The sequence below is a fragment of the Poromitra crassiceps genome (assembly GCF_964638095.1).
Source record: "Poromitra crassiceps genome assembly, chromosome: 30".
Classification (NCBI taxonomy): Eukaryota; Metazoa; Chordata; class Actinopteri; order Beryciformes; family Melamphaidae; genus Poromitra; species Poromitra crassiceps.
Genome location: NC_139652.1, coordinates 12,217,120 through 12,238,539, shown reverse-complemented (window position 1 = coordinate 12,238,539; position 21,420 = coordinate 12,217,120). Strand labels below are relative to the sequence as shown.

General features: G+C 45.0%; 1 pseudogene across 1 annotated transcript; it reads left to right on the top strand.

Moving 5' to 3' along the window:
- The first annotated feature begins 12,857 nt into the window (after positions 1 to 12,857).
- On the top strand, positions 12,858 to 20,710 carry LOC310800401 (transcription initiation factor IIB pseudogene; annotated as a pseudogene). Its single transcript has 2 exons — positions 12,858 to 13,546; positions 20,636 to 20,710. The product of its transcript is annotated as a transcription initiation factor IIB pseudogene (transcript).
- Positions 20,711 to 21,420: the final 710 nt, after the last annotated feature.

The window sequence follows — 21,420 nt, the reverse complement described above, 5'->3', positions numbered from 1 at the left end:
GAAACCACCATGCAACATTTTTGTTGCATGAGAGTCATTTCTCTTCTTCTCCAAAATCCATTGAGTCCAGCACTAATCAATGAAGAGTGCCTTGCGGGCAGAAAGCACAGTACAGCACTTCAACTTTTCAATTCCTCCTCAACAAAAAATATCTCTTTTCCCCATAGTTTTATTCAGCAAGTGCTACAAACATTTGAAATAGATATAGGAAATAGTTATCTCTTTACATATGCCTCCGAGCCAGGAAGCTTGCTCTCTTCACAGTGACGCTCCAGTGGAGATATGAGCGTGGTGAATGAAAGAAAAGAAAAGACAAAAAGAGACACATTGAACATTTTCCTGTTTTTCCAGTACTATACTAGTACATTCTGTAAAGACCTTTTTTTTCCTGTATTTTGTAATTGGAAATTTGTTTACTGCAAATAAGACAAACAAGAACTAGAGAGCACAAAATGATTTACTACATCAAAGACTGCTATAAAATGTACTGTAATGTTACCTGTTGGTGTTTTTTAGGTAGGCCTAATTGTGTTATGAGTGACAAAGTGCTGCTGTTGGAGAAAACTGGTGCTGGTGTTTTGGTAGAATTTTTTGATTTTGACACAAGTATGCAGTGTTTTGTTTTGTTATGTTTTGTTAACTGTTATGCGAAGCTGCGTCTTGGTACAGACAACAGTGTGAACTGTGAAGAGTTTTGAAAAAGTGGACTCAGTATTGAGAAAAGTTTGTAACCAATTATTATCAAAGAAAAAAATAATAATAGTAGTAGTAGTAGTAGTAGTAGTAGTAGTAGTAGTAATAAATACACATAAATAATCAACATATACTTGTTCAGTGACAGAGGAAATCCATTTTCTCCATATTGAGAGCATAATTACTTGGATATGTTTGTATTCCCATGAGTTTAATTTAATATTCACAACAACACAAAGGTCACGGGCGGTTAAAGCCTCATATTGTCTGGGAAAGTAATTGACTACTATTAGAGTCTTGACAAATGTCTTCAGGCTCATTCTATAGGGCTCTACTTGTTAGGAAAGTAGAGAGGAAGCTATCCAGACTGTAAGACACATGAACAAACATGAACATCCAGGACATTAAAAATACAATCATCCTACATAGGTTGGCTGCCATGCTTCACTTGCAATTGATTTTCTTTTAGCACGTGAGCACCTCAGGTTCATCCTCTTCACAGTTCACACACACAGCGATTCATCTCACCAGCAGCAGGTCATCTGTTTCTTTCAACCAGTTGCAAAACTCAGCAGCTTCGCAAAGCAGCTGTTCCAATTGCCCTGGACAGCTACACTGTTGGTAGTATTCCACAGTGGAACTGAACTTACAATCCTGCCTGTGCTGCAATGTTACAGTCGATTTGTTATTGCATAATGTAGGTCTAGATCTAGACTAAACGTGTGCACAAAATCTGTCACTTTTACCTAAGCAGCCTACCCCAATGCTTACGTGGACCATGTCAAAGATGCCATCGATTCGCACAGCATCACATAGAGCTGGATCTTTGACCCGTTTAGTCCCACCAGCCACTGCATCCCTTTTAACCTTTTTTTATATTTATATATATATAGCCTATATACCGGTATATATATATATATATATATATACACAGTATATATATATATATATATATATATATATATATATATATATATATATATATATATATATATATATATATATATATATATATATATATGTATATATATATATATATATGTATATATATATATATACAGGGGGGGTTTCCTGAGAACAATGCTCTTTTTCACACACACACACACACACACACATGGCACGGTGGCTCAGTGGTTAACACTGTTGCCTCACAGCAAGAAGGTCCCGGGTTCGAACCCCGGTCCGTCCCAGGTCCTTTCTGTGTGGAGTTTGCATGTTCTCCCCGTGTCCGTGTGGGTTTTCTCCGGGTGCTCCGGTTTCCTCCCACCATCAAGAAAGACATGTATGTTAGGGTTAATACTCCTGTCAGTGCTCCTGACCAAGGTACTGGCAAAAAGAACTGGAGTTGGTCCCCGGGCGCTGCACAGTGGCTGCCCACTGCTCCTAGTTCTAGGAAGGTTCCTAGTAGAGGATGGGTCAAATGCAGAGGATGAATTTCCCCAAGGGGATAAATAAAGGATAACTTAACACACACACACACACACACACACACACACACCTGGAAGCTGACCAGTACAACCATGATCTGCTGGCCACTGAGCAGCTCCACTGAAGCCGTTGGGGGTGGGGGGGGGGGTGGGGGGGGGGTGGGCCTTGCTCAAGGGCACCTCAGTGGTGCTAATGCTTTTTCACTTTCCCCAACCAGATGTATCCTGCCGGGACTGAACCGACAACCTTCTGGTCACAAGTGCGCTTCTCTAACCTTTAAGCCACCACTGCCCTTGAATGTTGAATGCCCTTTTGTCATTAAACATAGGGAATCTACCAATATTGGCAGACCACAGTGCAAAAAATCCAAAATATGAGTTATATTCACACTAACACAATCGACCAGACTTATGAATAACAGGAAATAATATGTAGTTTGTCGATGGTTAATTTTAAATTAATATACAAGTGGTTATTGGGATGTGGCGTGTTCCAATGAGTAAAACACGTAAAGAACAGTTTCAAGCTGAAACAACAAAATGCCATCGTTTCTCTAAAAAAGGATCAAAAGGATGACTATTATAACTGCCATAATGGGTGCTGTTGTTTTTAGGCTAGTGGAGAACAGCGCCCCCTGCAAACCAGAGTAAAGCTCTGCAGTGAAGCCAGTGATAATATTCTCAACAAAAACAACATGATGGCAAAGACGTGGAAAATGAGGCCCCTCCATCGCCGCATGGGCTCAAAGGTCACGCATCCTGGTCACGACTCTTCTCATCCTTGATGCCACAATGGTGGAACGAGCTCCCCTCCTTCTGTCAGGATGGCCGAATCACTGTCCATCCTTTGGCAAGTTACAGTAGCTCGCTCACAGAACACACATAGCATAAAATAAACAGTAGTAAATGCAATATTAAGCAAAATAAGCAGAAGAACACAACATAGCATAGAATAACAGTAGTAAATGCGATCGAAAAAAATAAGTAGAATGTCTAAGTAAGCAAAATACAAAATACGTAGAGTAAGTATACATTAGTATAGTATATAGTATTCACACAGACTACCCAAAGCAAGACACTGGAGCACTCTTTTCTGTCTCCACGTTTATTGCAGGGGGTGACTGACGTTTCGACAGGTGTCTGTCTTCCTCACCTGTCGAAACGCATCGGGACACTTTTATTCCAAACTTGGCTGAAGCGCGCTGGACTTCACTGTTGAACTTTCAACAAATGTGACTTTATTCCTTTTAAAAGGTCTTAGCTGACAAAGACTGTGTTGCACAGTTGATTTCACTACTGTTGACAAAATGTTCTATTAAGTCACTTTGGATAAAAGCGTCCAAATGACATCATGTAATGTAAAGTATCATCATTTGGCACATAACGATGCTGCAATTAATATCCAATTGACTCTTATGAAGGATTTTATAGTGTAAAGTATTAACAGACAGTTCATGTTCTCTGATAGAATGCAATAATGATGTGAAGGGGTACGGTGGTGCAGTGGTAAGCGCTGTCGCCTCACAGCTCGAAGGTCCTGGGTTCGATTCTCACCTGGGACGCTGTGGGCGCTGGAGTTGTGACCCCCCCATATCTTCAGTGCCTACTGCCCAGGTGGGCTATCTCGTCGAAAGGGCCTTTCTGTGTGGAGTTTGCATGTTCTCCCCGTACCCCCCAGGGGGTTCCTCCGTACATAACCCCCCACTAAAAACATGCAGAAGAATGTCATCCGACCAGTGACGACAACATCTGAAGTTGGTCCAATGATGGTGCAATGAAGGTCCCCGGGCGCTGGAAAGAAATAGCGACCACTGCTCCTGGCCTGCCCCCTGGAGGAAAGGACAAGCCTGGATGGGTCAAATGCAGAGGACATATTTCACCGGCCACCGTCAGCATGAGTGTGTGTTGTGGCCGCATGCATGTGTTGTAGTGTGTTTGTGTGACAATAAAGACGGGCTGCCGTCTGAAATCGTGTTTTTTTTTTAAAGTTTACCTCTCAGTCACCTGGCAAACTCATGGTTACCTGGTAGGCTAACTGAATTTCAACCCAATGTGTCAATGTTTTCATGCTGTCTTTTCAGACAGTTTGACAGTTGTTACTTTAAACTAATGAGGTCCTGCATTGCCTCTATTGGAACGAGCATGGCACCACATGGGTAACAAGGGTTTGTTTTGAGTCACCCATACTCAAATGCCATGCCCCCACACTTGAAGATGTGCTGGATAATACTGCCCACCAAATGACATATTTTGACAATACTAGCCATACCCTGTGCACTAACTTAGATGACTTTAAAATGCACTGTGATGAAAACTTAGAAATGGTTTCTGCAGACAAAAAAAGGCTTAAAAAAATACTAATTGACAATGACACCGGGTGTCATTGTCAATTAGTATTTTTTTAGCCTTTTTTTGTGATCTAGCAGTGGTGTTTGTGTGGGTGTCACCCCCACAAACACCACTGCTAGATCACACCGGTCTGCGTGCCTAATAGAGCATGTCTATGAACGCCCACAAAATGTTAAATGGCTGGCGCGCGAGTGGGGTAAAACCGCCGATATATCTCATGGGCTGACTCACCAAAAGACGGTGCTGCGGCTCTAAACTACATGTTTGGGGGTTCTAGAGCAGAACACAAGACGTCTGCTTAGATGTGCGTTTACTGCAGTGGTTAAATCCCCGATCGTGTCTGCCTGGGCTGGGCTATCAGCTAAATTCTAACTTTGCTGAATGGATAGAACGGGGGAATTTACCCCCACCCTGACCCCGCCCCCAGGCTAACCCAGCGTCTATTGTGGGCGTTCCTAGAGCCTGTGTGGGTGTTCCCAGACATGCGGACTGTCTCTATCCAAACACACAAGTGATCAATTAGACCAAATAAGAACATGGTTACAGCATTAGCTGCATTGTTTTCATAAAGTCTGCCTGCCTCTGACTTGACTTGCACATCAGAAGCACAGATATGACTCAACTCACTCCCAGAGGCTATTTAAGTGCTCTCAAAGTTAGCATGCATTTGACCATATTTGCATCACTGTTGTTATCTCATTGCAAAAGCCTGAACAACCTTTAACTTATTGTTTCAACTCATAATGCCCGAGGACGTGGTTACGACCAAATCAGCAAGTAATGCACCATTTGCATTTAGATTGGACTTCCACACAAAACCATGTGAATGGGTCTGTTGCTAATTTAGGCCACAGAAAGAGACCTGGGAAATATCCAACCTTTCTGTTTTTAGCCTAAAATCTCTGTAGCGGTGCCATGCAGGAAGGATTCTTAGCTGGCAGACGGTCAGGTAGTGTTGTCCAAATGATTCAAGCAAAATGTTCGGTAGGGCCAGCGTGAATTAATTGAAAATACTTTGTCTCGAGGGTAATGGACATGCGGCATTCCCTTGGATAAAATGTGAGTCATATTTATTTTGGTCTGCTTTTGGGTGTAAAATTAAAACATTAAGCAAGTTTTAAATACGTGTAAGTACAGAGATATCATGCGTTTCAGTAAAGTCAGGGTGAGAGAGAGTTGGAGAGGTAGGTACACTGTGATGTCAGTGGTCAAATTGTGGAATTATGTGTGCTTTTCATATAACTCCTCCTCTTCTGTGCTTGATATTGAAGCGACTGAACGGGGGTATAGGCAGCGGTACCATAGACTGCCATTGTAGTGCTAAGCTAATTAGCATTGAGGGCTGTAGTTTGTACTGCACGCATGCGTCAAGATAAAGGCATCTAGATTCTACTTTTGCTATCGGCACTATGGCAAATAGGAGAATCTCCCCCCAAAAAAATTGGCGTATCCCTTTAAATGAAAATGGTGATGATGTATTACTGCAAAAAAAGGGAGCTTTCATTATTTGTGGTATCACAGCACTGCTCTGGCCCCACCAGGAGGTGTGGCTCCTTTATTAGAAGTATTGATGAGAGACGCTTTGGCAATCAAGTGGAGTGGACCTGGCCATTCATTTTCATTAGACGCTCGTATTTCTCCCCAGCAGCTCCACGGGGGATGGAGAGGAGGAGGAGGAGGAGAGCATCTGTGGGAGCTTCAACTGTGTGGGATCATCAACGCTGCCTTTCAGAGCTATAGGCTAATAACCCCTCGGCTCTCTCTCCCCATTCCATCTGATACAATCAAACCAGAACAATGCGGCTCTTCCAATAGACACTGATATCAAAAGCGCTCAGTATCATATTAGCATAATATTGACTCAAGCACACCTTACCTGGATGTTAGATGTGGACTCGTTCATTGTCCGAGCTTTATTGCACCGTCTATCTGTCTGATTACATTATGATATCGGAGTAATTCGACGGAGAATGCGTTGCAGACAATGGTGCATATTCTCCTGCACGCACACATCTCCTTCTCTCTGTGCCTCCCGGGTCTTCTTGTTGAATATGAATGGACAGGGTGAATGAAATGATCATATCTGTAAATAGTGTCTCATTCTCGCCTCAGTCTACGGGCCAGACTGACAACAAATGATAGCAAGACCCCCCCCTCTCCCCCTCTCTCCTCTCCCCCTTCAATATGCTTATTATTCCAGACAATTTCAGTGGACTCATTATTTTTGCAGCTTTTCTTCATTCCCCTACTTATTCTTTATGCAAAATGTATCTTTGGGCTGCCTGACAGTCACTTAAAAATAGTGGCAGAGCTATTCATGAAAGGCGTTAATATTTCCCTTTCATTCCTTCTTGTGGATAATGGTTTTGTAATAGGGCTTACACACATTGTACTCTCCAGACCTTTCACACAGACACTGCTGAACAACACGAGGGGTGGCTATCTATTGAGATGTTTGAGATGTTTAGTATAAATGTTCCATGCATGAGTCCATTCCAGGCATATTTATTGTGTCTCTAAAAAGCCAAAGAAGCCCAAAATGAGCAGATGTCTTAATGGAGCTCAGGTGTGTGGTGAGATAGAGCAAGGGAATAATAAACACGCATAAGAACATGTGTTTGATCAAACTTGAAAGGAGATTCTATAATATTCATTTCAAGACAAAAATGGTTGCGCGTGATGTAGTATAGTGATAATGCAGCTACAACCCGCCTGTGAGCCATGTTCATAATATTATCATATTCAGCCTCCAAATCTTATTTCTCTTAAAACAAGAGAACAATTCTGCCTGTGGAGTGAGTTACACTACTATCATGAAAATGACACTTGATTCTACATATATTCTTGAAACAATGTTAATTTGCATTGTGAAATGATCTCACCGCATTGGCAGTTTTCTTCACTTGTTTTAAAGCAGCTACGAGCAAGATTTTCGATTGTTATTAAACAGTCTAAATTTAATATCGATGCATCACATCTTACCTCTAATAGTAGACGAGACCAACGCAGAGTAGTCTCGCTTGAACCCCGAGTGAATCGGCCAGTGTTGTCTTGTCTGCGGCCGGGGCAGATCAGGAAGTGAAATGAAACGGTTTGCAGCAGCCACTTGGGCCATAACCACAAAATAACAAATTTACTTCCAAACAAACTGTTAGAATATAACGAGAGATGTTCGCGAGAGTAGCAAGCCCCTGCATGGCGTTCTCCGTGTTTATGGTCTGTTGCTAGGCAGAGCGAAACGGTTGAAGGCAGGCAGCTGCCGTAAACCATTTCGTTTCACTTCCGGGTCTATCCGGCCCGCCGGTAGACAGACACACAGACTCTATAATCATCAAGAGAGCAATCTCCGATTCACACGGCTTTGGTCTCAGCTACTATTATAGGTAAGATGTGATGCATCAATATTATAATTATACTGTTTAATAACAATCGAAAATCTTGCTCGTAGCTGCTTTAAGAAAATTGCGATTTTAGGACTCAATAATATATTACATTAGTTGAAAATAATACAGTACTAGTACAAGTTTGGATACACTTTCTCATTTAAGTGAACGGGAAGGTGTGTTCAAACTGCTACCGTATATCATACAACTTACTAAATTGTGAGCACAATCTGTATCTGTGTTATGACACAATGACATTCAAAAGTTAAATGTTGTTAAGATCAACTTAGTCGCCTATTCAGAGGTTGCGTTAGACTTTCTCATTGTCTGTTATTTTGACAGACAGGGTCAGTAAAAAATCGGACAATCTATTCTTACCTGTGTTAAAATGACAGACAGCCTTCAGATTTTTAAAAAGACGGAAAATATTCGGTTAACGTGATCACTGGACACCCTGGACACTCTGTGTATAGATGGTTTTTAACATGACAACAAAAACATTCCAAATTGAACCCCAGCTCACTTCCTGTTGCAGTGTTTGCTATGGGCAGAAAAGAAGATGAAGAAGAAGAAGCGGCGCACGACTGACAATTCCGTGAGAACCATCTATAAAGACCATCGTTTGCTGTACTGCGCAAGCTCCGTTCTCCACAGCCTCCATGTGGTGCGTGATGCCAGTGCTGCCTCTGGCATCGTGCACAGGTTCGGTTCAGGAAGAGGAGCTTCGACACACACGGCCAGCCAAGGGGGCTACTATTCCAGCTTGCTCCATCTGCTGTGAGGTTGTTTGTGGAGCTGCTGAGGCTCCATGTATAATTCTGACAGGTGCCATTCCTCCATCATCCCACACACAGCTGCCAATGAGACTGTCAGCAAACAAAGGAGGAGTTGGCCTATAGGAAGGAACAGCTGCTGTGTTCTCTAATATACAGGCCCATCAACTGCCAAGGCTTCTGCGGTGCACAAGTCATAGCTTCTGACTCTTAAGCCTAAATCCATGAGTGGAGGTGTCCTGGTGGCTCAGTGGTTTGTGTGGCTGTGGTGGCGACCTGGGTTCGGGGTCTGGCCTGGAACCTTCGTCGATGCCATCCCTCTCTCTCTTCTCCAATCTCTCTGCTTTCATCTATAAAATATTGGAAAAAAATGCCCCTTAAAATAACAGAAAAAAAAGAAAGTTTGTATTTGAGACATATTTGAGAGCAACAAAGTGACAAAAATGAAATCATTTGTTTTTTCATCAGCATGATGGCAAAACTGGGAAAATAAGGCAGAGGATGAAAATAACCAGAATTATTCTTTGAAGGAGACCGAGCCTTGATAATATCTGCTAACTGTGAGCCTCATCTGCTTCAGTTCATTTTGGGCTCAGTTCCAGTTGCCGGTTATTGTTTATCTCCACCAGTCACTCTTTGCTCCAGTCTCTCTCAGCCTCATCTTAAACCTCAATCAACTTCATTTCCCTCCACAACCACTCCTTCTGTCCCCTGTACAGTCCCACAAGGTGTACCCCAAGGGGCTAGGGGAGTCTGGGGATCTGGTAAAGGGAACGAGATGGGCGAGTAGGAAGTAGAACACACAACAAGAGGGTTAGAATCATCTTAGATTGACTCACAGGCTTCTGTAGGTATCTTCACACAAAGAGATGCCACACACAAGCCCATAATAACACACATGCACACATGGAGATATGCCCCCTCACAGACGTGAGGCACAGGAGAAGACTATAGATCTCAATGCAAATTCTCGGTCTCCTGACAAAACCAAAAGACTATAGTCTTTAGGGGAAAGCATGCTGCCGTGGTAGCCAGGGCTAAAGACGAAGACTGGCAAACGGCAAGGATGCCGAGTGTGTTGCCGAGGCTGCCGGCGTGCCATTTCTGTGCTCTGCCAGATGAATAATCCAGGAGATTACAGCAGGCACCTGGATGGGGACACGCAAACGAGACCAAACCCAGAAAGATGATTACTAGAAGGCTGACAGCCCCACGTCAAATAACGGAGAGCCCCAGACAGACTGTTGTGAAAATCATATTTCATCATGGCCTTCCATCAAAGACGGCAAAGGAGGGATCTCACTGCTCACAATGTGTGGTGAACTTTATATTGACAAAACTGGGATGCCTGCGTATTGAAAGTATCTGCCAGCTCCCATTCTCACCATATAATGAGGGAGATTGTGACAACCACCACCACCCCCCACACACGCACACACAGACACACACGCACACACACACCACACACACACACACACACACACACACGCACGCACGCACACACACACACACACACACAGACACACGTGCGCACGCACACACACACGCACGCACACACACACACACACACACGCAGCATGAAAGGAGGCAATATAAAATAATTCATAGCGGATACAATGACCTATATAATTAGTGCATTGGAAAGCTCACTGTCTAAACTCATTATTCTGTGAATCAAAGAGCTTCGCCATGTTTGCCTTTTATTTGCCAGGAAGCCAAAGCAGCCAGAAGCCAGGAACACACAGGAGGAGGAGGTCACCAGAGGTCAAGACTGGTTTTGATTTGTACACTGTAAAATAAGCCAGTGAACAAAGAGGTTTTGGTTAACAATATGCTATAATAGATGATACAACATTACCAGTGGGAAGTCGTGTTAACTTACATCCTTTGAAACACGAGTGAGAGCTCTCATTCTCACTCGTAAAACCCGGGTCGTAGCACAACCCTAACGTGTTGCTCCTTTCCCATTCACAAGTGGCTGAACACAGTTAGCATGCTCCTTTTGCAGTTTTCAAATACTGTTGTGGTGTTGAATGGTGATTTGGGCTGACAGTGACATAGGATCAAACAGAGATGTGGATTGGCAGGTGAATTTCATTTGCAAGTTTTCTCTCCTCATTTGGCTGTCAATTGTGTTTTGATTTCTGACTGACACAACAGCAGCCGCCGCCTCTCCAGGGAAGCTGCTGCTGATAGACATCTCATTGCCTCAGGGTCCTGACCCGCTTTAACACAGCCAAATTCTGCTTGCGTGTGTTTTAAGGACACCCCAAAAAGGTGTGTTGGGGGGGGGTTTGTTTTCGCCACCTTGGGGAACAGGATGTGTGTTTGACACACTGTATCCACTAGGGGTGTCACGATACACTCAGTTCACGATACGCTTACGATACACGATATTGGGTTCACAATAACGATACAATACGATATTTGAACAATATTTCTTTGTAAGTTGAGGGGGCATCCTCCACGCTAATTTGAGTCATTTCACCATTTTCATCCTCCGTGTGTCTGTAACGTCCCTCGTCTGTTCAAACCAAGCAATGAAAAGGAGAGCGAGCATGCAATCGGATGCAGATCGGTGCCACCGTGTTCAGCTTCTTTTTCTCGCGCGATATGAGATTTCATCTCAATGATACATGTTGTCGTGTTGTTTTGATATCGCGATATATTGTGGGACGATATATTGTGACATCCCTAGTATCCACGTAACCAGCGAAACAGTCCCCACAGAAAAATAAATGGCTTTTAGGCAGCCGTGGCAATGCCGAGTGACAGGGCCTGGTGAATTGAAAGCCATTGTGCTCGCACAGCATCCCTCGCTGGCATTTGAGCATGAGGGCGCCAAATGTAAATAGCTGGTGACGGCTTGTGATACATGGCTATGTCAGGCTCCGTCTCCCTGTAGCCGAAGGTCATCCAGCTGAGCTAGGAGTGTTCATCACCCGCCATGTTCACATTGTTACACGGAGAAATAGGATTCATTGCTTTTTATTTTCCACATGCATTTCATTACACAACACACCGCCAACCCCATAACGCACGCCAAGACCGCAATGCGGTCTAGATGGATGGGATATGGCAGGGAGTTTAACCTATTATTGCGCCATGCAGGAAGCACCAGTGATTAATCGGAAATGTCTCTTCTGATACAAGCTTTCCTCCTCCAGCAGATCCTCAGCAGTAGAACCCTCCTCATTCACTTCACCATCAACAACGAGAAGAACCGCAGGGCCTCCTAAAGCGCTGACAAAGGCAATTATGGCGATGACGCACAAGACAACGGAAATATAATTTGCATTAAGTGCGCCCATTTCTAATTCGATCATGTTAAGATTTAATTGTATGTCAGTTCACAACAGTGTCAAGGCCCATTGGAGATTAATGTCAAGCATCAGAGTGACTTGAGCTCGGGATGGAACCTCAATGGCCGACATTCATCTCTTAAGAGACAAAAGGTGGAAGTCAAGTTGCCTGCTTATATATGCCTGAATGATGCTGTGGGCTCAATAATGCCATATTGGTGTCCGCTTCATAGACCTTATCACACCTGTTTATCACCAGCTCCATTTTATTATATCGTCGGGATTTGCCCATAAAGCGCTCATAGGGGGGTGCTATGGCAATATTTTACCTATTTTACGCCTTCATACTTATTGCCTTCTTCTTCGGTGGTGTTTTATGGCAGTTGGCATCCTTTATGTTGCATTACCGCCTCATCTGGATTTATCCATCCACCGTTTCCCTACATTCTGTAAAAGCCAATCAGTTCCTTCTCCTCCTCCCTACTTATCCATCTCTTTAACTCCTCCTTCATCACACATTATGATGCATCTGTGGCCCTCCACAATCATACTAATACGTATTTTACGCCTTCACAGTGACATCACTGATGACATCACTCACTGAGTTCCACATGGTGTCGCGCCCACACTGTTTGATTGACAGGTGATGTGTGGGAAGAGGCTCCCCCCACACGGAAAGTGGGGGTGGCCAGTTCACTACTATAGTGATAGTGATGTCATAGACATAACTGCCTGGCAAAGAGAGTGGTGACATGGCGTCATCAAGCCTGCGGAGAAGCTCCTGCCTTTCCCAGACTTCAGTGTCCCATCCACCCTGATGCTGTGCTGGTGGATGTTTCGAGAGCAGGGGACATGATCTGACCTGATTGCAGCTTTGTAGCGTGTGTGGACGCATAATCAATGTGGGTTCAGAGCGGAGGACATTTACCAATGAGAAAGTCACCAAAGAGTGGGAGACACCCAGAACCCCCCCTGCTCAATAGGGGAGACCTGGCCACCATGATCAGCAATGGAAAAGGTGCAGCTAGCTTTGACAAGTTCGGTAACTCAAAGTACCAAACCCGTCGGACCATGAGCAGCTCGGACCGGGCCGTGCTCAAAGCCTTCAAAGAGATCACCACCATGTCTGACCGACCTAGAGATATCATTGACAGAACCAACAACTTACTCAAGAAAGTTTACGGACAGATAAGCCTGAAAGCCTCAGCCTGCCTCGACATCACCTGCTAACAAGAAGAAGGGGTTCCAAGGACTTTTAAAGAGATCTGTGCCGTCTCCCGTATCGAAAGGAGGAGATTGGCCGGTGCTACAAGCTGATCTTCAAGGCACTGGAGATGAGTGTGGACCTCATCACCCCACAGGAGACTTCAGGGCCCGCTTCTGCTCCAAGTTGGGCTTGCCCCGGGCAGGTCCAAATGGCTGCCAACTTCATCGCCAGAAAGGCGGTGGAGCTGGACCTGGTGACCAGCAGGAGCCCCACCCCTTTGGCCGCGGCAGCCACCATGGCCTCACAGGCCTCCACTGAGAAGAACACCCAGAAAGAGATGGGAGACATAGCTGGTGTGGGGGATATGACCATTAGACAGTTGTACCCAGGCGCGGACTGCATAATCGGGCACGTCGGGCAAATGCCCGGTGGCCTGGCCTGGCCTGGCCTGCAAATTTTTTTTTGTGGTGCCCGCAGTCAGGCCACTCACTGAACAGCAGGCCAGGCGCTGCCTACTGGTTTACTAGTGGTTTTATTACGTTATTCAGGGTTAAAGTGGGAGCATCTCATTGTAAAATTGGACTCGGCCCAAATTGGGCTTCAAACGGCCCAAATCTGGCTTCAAATGGCCCAAATTGGGCTTCAAACGGCCCAACACAACAGTCAACGTTGATCTGCCCCGGATGGGGTTACAGTGCGTATCTTCCCCCTTCTGGTTCCTCTGAAGAAGTGTGGTTTCACAGAGGGGGAAGATGGGCACTGTGACCCCATCCGGGGCAGATCAACGTTGACTGTTGTGTTGTTGTTAGCTTAGCTTCTAGCTATTAGCTAAATAATTATATTTACAACCATAATGAACCGTGATCTGACAGAAAAAGTGTCATTTAGAGAGCGTGTGCAGCATGCCCCGCACTCGCCGCAGGCTCTCGTTATAGCCTGTTTGAGGAGACTACTCGGAGCTCAAAATCTTCCGTGGGCATCCGAATGAAGCCAAACATATTTCGGTGAGTAAAACATCATATTTTAAGCTGGAAATGAGGACCGTGGTGTATAAAAACGAAATTCTCCTTTAAGCTTCAAACAGCCCAAATTTTTCGCCGCCGCCCTTCGGACGCCGGCACGCACGTCGGCCCGTATCGGCCTGGCCTGCTTGGTGTCTAATGCCCGGCCTGAATTATGATCCCAGTCCGCCCCTGGTTGTACCGACTCATCTACCCACGTGCCACAGACTCTTTACACTTCCTGAAAGATTCACTTGATTGCATGTAAAATGGCATAGCTGTAGCCGAACCACAATTTCTGCTCATAGTGTACACACACACACACACACACACACACACACGCACGCACGCACACACACGCACACACACACACACACACACACACACACACACACACCCACACACCCACACATTCTCTGCTTCTCACGAAAAGAAAAGTGATAAAAAATTCTTATTTTCATATTATGAAAGGAGTCCTTTGGAATTTCTGCCAAATTAATGCATTTGATTACGCCATCCCTTTACATGTTTTCTCCAACAATCTGACCACAGATGAACGGCCATCGGGTCCCTCTGTGTTTCTGATCTTTCTTTCTCCCCCCCCCCCCATTGTTGAATAGAATCTAATTTACAATATGCCTACAGGAGCCTTTTATATTCCGGCTGAGCGTGTGTGCATGTGAGGGAGAGATAAGAAAGAGAATATTGGAGAGGGCTATACCATTCATACGCACGCCGCGTGCTACAATACAGCACTCTTATTTCCTCAAATAATAGGATGTTGAATGGGGGAACAAAGCCAATCTGCGACATAAAGGCTGCGATGGTAGGATGCTACACCCACTTGTCTTTTCCCTGAGTAGCAGCAAACATTAACGCCTCCCAATGTCTTCTGAAGCTGAAGATTGCTTTGAGGTGCTGCTTGCCTCAGAGCCTGCCTGCAACGACGGTACTTTGAATTCTCTATACCAGAGGTTCTCAAATGTTTTTCAGCCAAGGACCCCTTACAAGATAGAAAATATACCGGGGACCCCCTCATTCTGATTTGTGATTTTGGGCTAAGCTTAGTTGTTTCCACGGTAACGTGCTTGACTTTTAATTTGATAGGTTTGTTATTAGAATGTAATCCATGAACCATTTTAGATATAAAGCATAAACTATTTCCGTTGAACTATGAAGATTTTGCAAAAAAGTTTTTTTTTTATTACATTACATTTACATTACGTCATTTAGCAGATGCTTTTGTTTTGTCCAAAGCGACTTACAATATCACAATTTGTCAACAGTACAGAAAACCACTATGCAACACAATCAATGACAGCCAAGATATTTTGATAGACTAGCACCATGTAGGAAGTAGTTTGAGAAGGAATAAGTAACATGTAGCATTTTATTAAAAAAAAAAAGAATTACCTGAAAACTTTTCGCGGACCCCCTGGCAAAGTGCCACGGACCCCTGGGGGTCCGCGGACCCCCATTTGAGAACCACTGCTCTATACCAGTGCAGTGCCCGTTCACTCTGCTGCTCCTGCACAGAGCACTACCAAACCACGGTGTGAAGCTCAAGCCCTCTAGCACAGGGCTCTTCAACCTTTTCTCAGCCCAAGGACCCCATGGTTTATAGAGAAATAGGGCATTATAAAAAAGTGATGCATTTTAAGTGTGGCCTATAAAAACATGTATAATCCAGAGCACACCAGGATATCAGGATTGACACTTCTTTTTATTAATATATTACTGTACATTAAAAAAGCAAGGAGCGAACAACGTGTTTCGCTATTGCTTCATCAGATTCGCTTTGTACATAATCTTTGTCAAAAGTAGCGTATTATTGCCTGTTAATGCTTGGAGTTTATTAGACTTGTCTAAAATTCAATTTTAAAATTTCCACAAAATACTTGGCAAAAAATTGCAGACCCCCTGCAGTACCTCTGCGGACCTCCTAGGGGTTACAGATGCCGAGTTGAAGATGACTGCTCTATGGAGCCTTATGCCCTGGGTTGTTGCAGCGTATTGTGATTGTGATGTCATCAGTGCAGCTGAGACAGGCTCTGATTGGTAGACCACTGTCCAGACTCCAGCTCCATCCAATGATGTCATAATTGGTTCCGTGTTCTAATTGATTCCGATTGAATGCCTTCCAATTCGAGTGTCGTGTGTCCAAATTCCCCCAAATCCGACACTACACGTCCTCGGGTCCCCCGCAACACACCCGCCATGTGTGAAGTCGATCGGACGAACGGTTCTCGAGATATGCGAAGGACAAACACACACATGCAACGGAAGTGCTGCTTGCAGCTTTCTTGAGAACCGCTCATCCAAACAACTTCACACTGGACACGACACTTCTTTGGGTCCTGAGCAATACACCTGCTGTAACCGTGGCTGATGGGAAGACGCGTGACGCTACATTGTGCAAACGAAAACGAAAACCAAAGTGGTGCAATACTGTAACAGCTAACTGCCACAGGTAATAGGACATTGCGCTGGACTACAGTGTTTTATTCTGTACCATTCAATGTATTTAGCCTATACAAAAATGAACATAGGTATGCGAATTGTACCAAATTCAGCACTGAACTTCCTCAGGTTCCCAGAAGCACACTCGCCAAATGTGAAGTTGATCGCAATGGTTCTTGAGAACGCCGTGGGGACGCTTGTTTAAACCTCCGGTGTGTCCCAGCGGGACTGTGCAAGTTTGCAGTCAATTTGACTAACGGTTCTTCAGATATGGGAAGGGCAGACACACATACACCCTCACATACTCACTCACATAAAGACGGTCCTGCATTTATTAGGGAGATAATTATATTGAACCAATAGGCAGAGCTATAATATGACCACAATATACATCCCAAGACAGATTCATTAAAAAGGCTATGGAAAAGACCCAGATAAAAATCTGGGCAGGGAAACTTAATGACTAACTGCTACCTGTGCATGCTCTTGAGCAAGGCAGTTAACCCCCAGCTGCTGCTGCTGCAGGCGCTGCGGTGTATAAAGACTGTTATGGTGGACAGCTCAGGTGTGAATGTGAGTCTGTACACATGTGAAGCAGGGTGCTATAAGAGCAGGAAAGCAAGCATGCATACTCAAACCTTCACTGGATAAATAAATGGATGGAAAAACATTGAAATTAATGCAAAAAAAAATGCATGCAAAACACAGATCAATCATCCAGTAGCAGATATGTCAACATCATTCTCTGAGGGGATCATATACTGTATCTGTCCTGACTAATTAGAGGATTTGAGACAAACATCAACAAGTTTGTTTTTGGAAGAAACTGCTAATGAGCATTGGATTATGGGCACTTATATTTCTCACGTAGTAAGTGTGTGTGTGTGTGTGTGTGCGTGCGTGCGTGCGTGCGTGCGTGCGTATGTATGTATGTAGGCACTATGTCGTTTATCAAGCCAATAGCTTGAATCCTAATGTCAGATATGACAGAAAGGATGGGTTGGGCTGGTAAAAAAGTTGTTTTGAGAAACCTGGTTGAAGAGGGATCAAAGGAGAGAGTCGCTAATGGCGTCTCCTAAATTCTCTGACATCTTGACAGTCGGATAGTCACAGAGAACACAGCAGCCAATTTTCACAGCAGCCAATTTTCAGAGTTCTTCGAATGTGGCAGGGAAGTGTTTGAAAGAGAGAATGTCGCATTAATGCCGCCTGTTTACTGGCCCTGATTTATTAGACTCTGTGTTCTCTCAAGAGCTGTCTCATGTGACAGCCAATGAGCACGCTGCATCACAACCCAGCATGATGCTGCACAGACAGCCAATGAGCACGCTGCATCACAACCCAGCATGATGCTGCACAGACGGCCTATTCCCCGCCTCCTCTGTAGGGGGTGTGTTCGAGAGGCGCTAACAAGAGAGGTAAAATCTATGTAGCGGGTTTCACACTTTGAGTTTTGCACTTCTTATTGAGCAAGATGTTCCTTACGATGGTATCTTTTGATGTATTTATCTGCCAATGTAAATGAATTTACTGTGTCCATCTAGGTAAATTGATATCTGATCAGAAAGCCCCAAACTGAAACAGAATCTGTAAAGCTCTCAGTCTTTCTCAGCACACTCAATGTACGCGTTTGAAATGTCAGCCATGTCTACATCCTTCTTTGGGTGCTCATCGACTCTGTGGCTTCGAACCTTTGCTCACCGAAGATGCCAGACTTCTCCCACAGATACACAGAGGGACATCTGCCCTTTATCAGACTCAGAATCACTTTTATTGCCATTATGCAAGATTACATACGAGAAACGTGTCTTAGTGTCAGTATGCCGCGTAGCGGTCATGTCAATATTCAGAGATACAGAAATTGGAAAAATAACTAAAAGACAATCACAATGTTGCAAGCAATGTTGTTCAGTAGGTATTAAATATGAATTTACAGTCCAAGTTAAATAGGCATTAAATTAAATATGAATTACAGTCTATAAGAGGTGCTCAATGTAGTTAAGAAGAGTAATCTAATGGTGTAAAGTTCTGGTAGGAGAAGCAGCTATAATAGTTTAAAGTAACGAGTGAAGTCCAGCTGCCGTAGCTGTAAAGTGACATTTGATGGGGGGGGGGGGGGTTCAGCTGAGTTCAGGAGGGGGTAGTGGTTGTTTGTGGGGGGTGTTGGTAGGGTCCTTGGTGGAAGGGGCTTTCGGTAGGCTTGCCGCGGTAGTCGTTGTTACCGGTGTTACACGGTGGTGGGGCATACACCGATTACATAACATGCCCATCGGTAACACCGTTCATTTTTATGGAGGAAGAAAGAAAGAAAAAACTCTGCCCGCTTGTGCTAGTTTTAGCGTGCACCGGGGTCAATTACAAGCGCTCCCTCTGGGCTGCAGTGTGGCTGCACTGTGACAAACTATAGCTGGCTAAACAGAGCTGTGCTGCAGTGTTGAGATTTAGTTTGTTTTGTAAAGGCAGAAGAAGAGCTGGAGTTATGCTGTAGCTAGTCTCATCATGGAGGGAGCAAATCGCAGCTGAAGCACATGGCTAATTAATATGGACGTTAACATCCATATTAATTAGCCATGTGCTTCAGCTGCGCTCACCCTGTACTTTGCTAACTTAGCATCGATGCTAGCGGGACTTACCCAGCTATTGTCATTGCCTGCTTACTGCTGCTTGCTGGTAATGTTAATCCCATGTCAGAAAAAGTCTCCAGATTTGATTGATTCATTGATTGATTCGCCCGATAGGCTGTGTCAATTTAGCAGAGGTTAAAAGACGCTTCTTACCTCCGCTAAATTGAGACTGCGTTCCATTCCAGTCATGTTTGGTAGCCTATACGGCAGAGCCAGAATGAAACAGTCTCACAAAGCACTCGTGCCAGCTGCGCACCAAAACACACATAACTATTATCTCCTCATATATACTGTATCATACGAGTGTCGGCAACAAGTGCGAGCGATTGATTAATTTATTGATTCGCCCGACGCTAGGCTGTCAATTTACCTCCGCTAAATTGACGACTGCATTTCATTCCAGTCACGTTTGGTAGCCTATACGGGAGAGCTAGAATGAAACAGCCTCAGGAAGCACTCATGTTATACTACCGCACTGAACGCACTAACGTTAGTTCAGTGACTGAACTAAACTTAGTTTCAGACTGCTTCCTTGTATATTGTGCGCTGGGATCAGCGCTTCCCAGCGTTTAACAGTCGGAAAAATACGCTAGGTGGACACAGGCGGCTACACACAGTTTTAATATTACATGACGACTATTTTGCGACCCGCCACGTGGCGGACAGATGCCAAATCTAACTCGCCAAAGCTAAAATATGCCCGCCATTGGCGGGTGGCGGGCTCTAATTTCGGGCCCTGCAGCCAAGTATTGTGAGGCAGCCAGTGTTGTGACTGTGAGCGTCCAAGCTAACACAGCAGCGGAGAGGAGCTGACTGACTGAACCGTGAGGACAGCCGAGGATTATTATTAATTTTTTAATATTCTTTTACTAATAAATTCATTTTTTTTATTTTATTTTTTATTTTTTATTATATATATTTATACGATGTTACCGGTAACACCGGTGTTGTCATGTGTTTATTACCCGGTGTGAAAATGGCCACACCGTGGCAACCCTAGCTTTCGGGCCTTGTTGGTGAGGCCGATGGCGGTTGGGAAGAAGCTGTTCTTGTGGCGAGAGGTTCTGGCTTTGACAGACCTCAGTCTCTTGCCGAGGGGGAGTGTTTCTAAGAGTTTGTGGCCAGGGTGGGAGGGGTCAGCCATGATCTTACCAGACCGCTTCAGTGTCCTGGCTGTGTGCGGGTCCTGAAGGGATGGCAGGTTGCATCCGATCACCTTCTCGGCACAGCGGATGATGCGCTGCAGTCTGTTCATTTACAGAGCTTTCCCCTTATCTGATAATGCGACCCTAAAACCTCGGCCGTGTACACCCATCTCTTTGAAACGTGACTAAAGTTGTAGTTTTAGATTATGCTGGAGCTGATAACTTTACATACTTTATGAGACGTCTTTGTTCTTTGTGCTCATGTCCTCAGGTGCCTAAAGAGCAGAGGGCACACGTGAGGAGCTTTCCCCTCAGGGGGATCCTAAAGAGCAGAGGGCACACGTGAGGAGCTTTCCCCTCAGGGGGATCCTAAAGAGCAGAGGGCACACGTGAGGAGTTTTCCCCTCAGGGGGATCCTAAAGAGCAGAGGGCACACGTGAGGAGCTTTCCCCTCAGGGGGATCCTAAAGAGCAGAGGGCACACGTGAGGAGCTTTCCCCTCAGGTGCCTAAAGAGCAGAGGGCACACGTGAGGAGCTTTCCCCTCAGGTGCCTAAAGAGCAGAGGGCACACGTGAGGAGCTTTCCCCTCAGGTGCCTAAAGAGCAGAGGGCACACGTGAGGAGCTTTCCCCTCAGGTGCCTAAAGAGCAGAGGGCACACGTGAGGAGCTTTCCCCTCAGGTGCCTAAAGAGCAGAGGGCACACGTGAGGAGCTTTCCCCTCAGGTGCCTAAAGAGCAGAGGGCACACGTGAGGAGCTTTCCCCTCAGGTGCCTAAAGAGCAGAGGGCACACGTGAGGAGCTTTCCCCTCAGGGGGATCCTAAAGAGCAGAGGGCACACGTGAGGAGCTTTCCCCTCAGGGGGATCCTAAAGAGCAGAGGGCACACGTGAGGAGCTTTCCCCTCAGGGGGATCCTAAAGAGCAGAGGGCACACGTGAGGAGCTTTCCCCTCAGGGGGATCCTAAAGAGCAGAGGGCACACGTGAGGAGCTTTCCCCTCAGGGGGATCCGAGCTCATTAAACGCCGTGCAGAAACAGAACCGCTGCACAGTTAAAGAT